The sequence below is a fragment of the Cicer arietinum genome, chromosome 8 (genome assembly GCF_000331145.2).
Source record: "Cicer arietinum cultivar CDC Frontier isolate Library 1 chromosome 8, Cicar.CDCFrontier_v2.0, whole genome shotgun sequence".
In the NCBI taxonomy this organism is placed as follows: Eukaryota; Viridiplantae; Streptophyta; class Magnoliopsida; order Fabales; family Fabaceae; genus Cicer; species Cicer arietinum.
Window position 1 is genome coordinate 17,168,862 of NC_021167.2, and position 5,080 is coordinate 17,173,941.

At 30.8% G+C, this 5,080-nt stretch overlaps 1 non-coding gene across 1 annotated transcript; it reads right to left on the minus strand.

The window, feature by feature from the left end:
- Positions 1-4,593: 4,593 nt before the first annotated feature.
- On the minus strand, positions 4,594-4,697 carry LOC113788120 (U6 spliceosomal RNA). Its single transcript, XR_003474628.1, has one exon. It is a non-coding gene; the product is annotated as a U6 spliceosomal RNA (small nuclear RNA).
- Positions 4,698-5,080: the final 383 nt, after the last annotated feature.

Consider the following 5,080-nt stretch of genomic DNA (forward strand, 5'->3'; position numbering starts at 1 on the left):
TTGGCTTTATTTTGTTATGTGTGACCTGCAGTAATATTTTTGTCTTACTTGATTTATTTTAGTTGATGAAAACATTAGTTGAATTATTTAATTAAATTATAATTTATAGAAGTTATATCGTTTATTAGTTTTATTTTAGACCAAATAATTTTATTTTTAATAGCATTTAGTTATAGAACCATGTGTTTTCTACTTTACATCCACTCAAATGTGTAACAAACAAGAATACGTACATGAATGCCAATTAATTCATAACGGTTGGTCATTGAATGATATTATTTTAATTGTATACCTTATTGATGTGTGCAATTAACCTTAATGAGAAGAATTATTCTCTTCCTCCAATCAGCTTCACGTCTCCATATTAGTCTCATACACCTCTTCCTCATAGAATACGGTAAAATTTGCAATTAATCACCCATACCTCACACACCATCCCCAACATTAGATTTTATTTATCTCAAATATTTTCTAAGTCACTCAAACAACCACCCACATATTCCCTCTCTTTCTTGTGTAAGTTCTAAGTTTTTGTTCCTTCATCTTTATGAGATTTTTCGAGGGCTATATAGTATTACATGGAAGGAAAGCATTCAAGGTAAGGGCTTTTCCCATGCAGAGTTAGGCTATATATTAAATTAGCGGTTCGTAGGAAATTGATATGATGTCTGGATGTCTTAAAAGAAAAAGATTGATTTTATTTTCGTCGTAAAGAAATTAACTATAATGTTTTGATTGTTTTTTTGAGTAATACATCTATCTTGATGAATTTAATTATAGAGTACTATTTTTATTATTATCCCTTAATAAATAGGTTTGTAGTGAAAATGTTTAACGCTTTACGTGTTTTAGAGTACTTAATTATAAAATTATAATTTTTATGATGTATTTGATATTAAGTCTTGACTTTTTGAGTATTTAAAATTTGACTTTTATGAACAATATATGTGTCATGAGGAAATTGATGAGAATTTTATATTTTTAATTTTGACAATATGAGAAAATTGATTTATTGAAATGTATTAATGTATAATTCATTTTTATAATGCGGAAAACTTTATAGTGAAAGGAATAAAATTTATATTGTTTGTATTCTTGGTAATGTGAGTTTTAATATTTATCAATAACAAGTAGCCAAATCGAATCTTATGGGTTATTAAAATGAAAGTGGTGATTTTGAGATATTTGTTCACGTGCATATCTGATGTGTTGAAGTTATTGAGCTCTAACTACGAACATCCATGAGAATATAAATTTGATGTCTTATGTGATTAAAAAATTAATCTGAAGTATTTTTTCTATGTGGTTGCCTAAGTGGCTAGTGATTTGTGTTTTAAATATTGTTATCTTTGTAGTTGTCTAAGTGGCTGGTGATTTGTGTTTTAAATATTGTTATCTTTGTGGTTGCTTAAGTGTCTCGTGATTTGTATGATTATCTAAGTGGGTGATAACATGTACCTTTTGAGCATCATTATCATTTCATGACATATCATATGCATCTTTGTGGACGCCTGTGTGGCTGATTTAATTTTTCTCCATTGGTATGGGTAACTTCTGTGTGGACGCATGTGTGGCTAGTTATATCCAGATCATATATGTTTAGAACCACGCATAACATGCATACATTTTATTGTTATTTTTATTTTGATCTAATTATTTGCTCTACGGTTGCTACTTGATTTATTTAGATATATTTTATGACTGATACATCTTTGAGAACTATTAAAGAATCAATTTCTTTAAACCTTTTATGACGAAAAGATTTTATATTCATATTTTATGCCTGTTAATTTATTATTTGGTTTAATTTTTGATGTGGGATGAACTGACCCCTTACACCAACATTTAGGTACGAATGATCTCAAAGAGTTGAATGAATGGTGTTTGATTGGTGCACGAGCGTGGGAAATGAGACTTTTACTTAAAAATAATATTTTGTATTACTAAAATTTTTGTGGTACATTGTAATGTTATTTACTCTTCATCATTAACTTTTAATAGAAATACGGTAGTGAGATTTCATTTGCTAGTAAATAATTGAATGTCATTAATTTCAGTCAATTGTCTTCTTTTAAATTTCACTTAAAGAGAATTTATTTTATTTTATAACATAAATGAATATCGATCTAACAACTTGAATATTAAGTTTGCAAATAAATGAATCAATAATATTTTAGTAAATTGCATTATGTCTTTTATAAAAAAAATATATATCAAGTCATTTTCTGACGCATCTTCAAATTATTACATGATGAACTAATTTTAAGAAGAAAAAAAAATTATAGTTGTTTCTAAAAGAAAACAAATATTTTTAAGTAATCTTTGGATAAAAAATTTAGGGCGTTAGAAGAAAGACCTCGGAGAAGCTAATATAATCCTTGAAATCAAGATTACTAGGTCAGAAAATGGAATTTATTTGGATCAGTCTCACTATGTTATAACAATCCCAAAGAAATATAAATACTTTGATGGTAAACCTGCTTGCACACCATATGATCTAAGTGTGAAAATTTTCAATTACACTGGCGAAAGTGTTAAACAAACTAAATATGCGAGCATCATTAGATGCTCCAGGTATGCCACTGATTGTACTAGACCCAACATCGCCTTAAGTCGTGGAACTATTGTTCAGGTTTACCAGTAGACCTAGTATGAAACATTAACACACTATCGAAAGAGTCATGAGATACCTAAAAAGGACAATGAGTCTCAGATTATATTATCAAAGATTTTCTACAGTCCTTGAAGGATACAATGATGTTGATTGAAATTTTTTATCAAATGATTCCAAAGCAACCACTATATTTTGGAAACCGAAGAACAAACGATATTGGCTCATTCCACTATGGAGTCTGAAATGATAGCACTAGCTACTACTAGTGGATAAACGAGCTGGTTGAGATGTTTTCTAGTTGAGATCATTGAATGGGAAAACCTGTGACAGGTGTGTTGATCCACTGCAATAGTATCGCGACTATTGCAAAGATTTTGAATCGTTATAACAATGATAAGAGTCGACAAATTCTTCATAAGCACAATGTTGTTAGAGAGTTACTTTCTAAAAGAGTTGTTATAGTGGATCACGTATGCACTTATGAGAATTTAGAAAATCCTTTGATGAAAGGGTTAGCTAGATAGAAAGTCATAAATACATCCAAAAGGATGTGACTAATGCCTATAGAGTCACTCATAATGGTAACCCGACCTAAAAGATTGGAGATCTCAAGAATTAGGTTTAATGGGTAATAACAAGTCGTGAAGTGATATGAGATGAACATGTTATTATAAATTAGAGAAGCATGATTCCTGAAGCGATGATAGAATGAGGTAATAGAAACTCTTAATGAGATCTATATTCTATATGGAAGGAGTACCTAGCTACAAGTGTACTCTTGATAGACTCACTTATGTGAATGTGGAAATGGGGCCACTTCCTATGGAATTTCGAGGCATAATTTCTAGAGTGTTCACTATACTGAGATACACGTGTAGGGCCATTAATGCACGGGATTTTGAGAATACACCCTATGAAAAGGTTATGTGTGTGTGTGGGTTTGATGTAAGAGATATAGTTCAAGACTACGAGTCACTCTTGTTGAATCTGAATCTTACTTATTATGCAAAGGTTCAAGTCAAGAGACACCTTTGTTTATGACACCTTTGTTTATGCACGATCTTATCGAAGTGTTTGACGCTATTTTAGAAATACTTTTTTAAATTCAAGTGGGGGATTGTTGGAACATAGAGTATGTTATTGTGTGAACTTAAAAATTTGTTGAAGTCCCACATTGGAAAAATATATTTTTTTGTAAATTCAAGTGGAAAGAAACATTTTTTTTTAAATTCAAGTCCCACATTGGAAACAAATTTTTTTGAAGTCCCACATTGGAAAACTCTCATATTTTGAATAATTTTCAACTCTATAAATATTAAAGTCTCACATTAGTTAGAAAACATATATGAGTTTGTTTCCATCACTATATAACGAGTTTCAAACTATTGTGAAATGTATACCAAAGGTTGATGCATTTCCCAACTTTCTCTTTTCTCCCTTTTATTTTCTGCTTGCCTAATTTTCGAGCCACTTCTCCCCTTTCTTTTTGTCCCTTCGATATTTTAGAGCGGTTTTGTATTGTGGTCCCTTCAATTTTTTCAAGGGTTGCTATGTTGTAGTCCATTCGATTTTTGAGCGGTTGTTATTTTGTAGTCCATTCAATTTTTAGAGCGGTTGTTATGTCGCAGTCTTTTTTTTTTTTTTTGAGTGGTTGTTATGCCTTAGTTATGAGTGCTCATAGTACCATATTGCGAGTGACTTTAATCGTCATATTGAGAATGACTTTAACCGCCATATTGATGGTGTAATTCAAGAAATGTTTTCTACGGTGTAATGGAACTCCGATACAGTGAACCTGAGTTGTTTTATCCTAGGGACTTCGTGGTTGATAGTCTGTCTTGCACAATTTGGGCAGTGCCGCGAAACGTTTTAAAGAGAGCGACGTAGTCCGTGACTCAACCCAGTAATATCTTCAGTGACATAAATTGTGATTCTTAAACAGTTTTCTAAACTCAAAAAATAACAATTTTTTTAATAAAAATAATTTGGACCATTTCTCGATTTTTGCGTGTCATCCTTGCGCAAGGGCCACGCTAATCTTCTCTGTATCGTTCCAATTTTATTGCATTATATGCAAGTTATAATGCTATTGAAACTTATGATATATTAAGTTGAAGAAAATTATGCTAAAACCCACCACCATAGAATTTGAACAAAGTATCACAACAAGCGGTTAAAAAGATAATAATGTCTTACATAGTAAAATAAATAAAATTGGGTAAGAGAACAAAACCATAATTTCTCTTATATCAATGTTGTAGATAGACAAAGGTAACAACAATAAAAAAACAAGAAACAACAACAACAAGAGAGAAGTATAAAAAAGAAAATAAGAGTGTGTGTGTGAGAGAGAGAATAAAAAGTAGCGGCGATAAGAGAGATGTACCAAAAGAGAAGATAAGAATATGTGTGTATAGAGAGAAATCAAGAAGCAACATCGATAAGAGAAATGTATAGTGGGAAAGA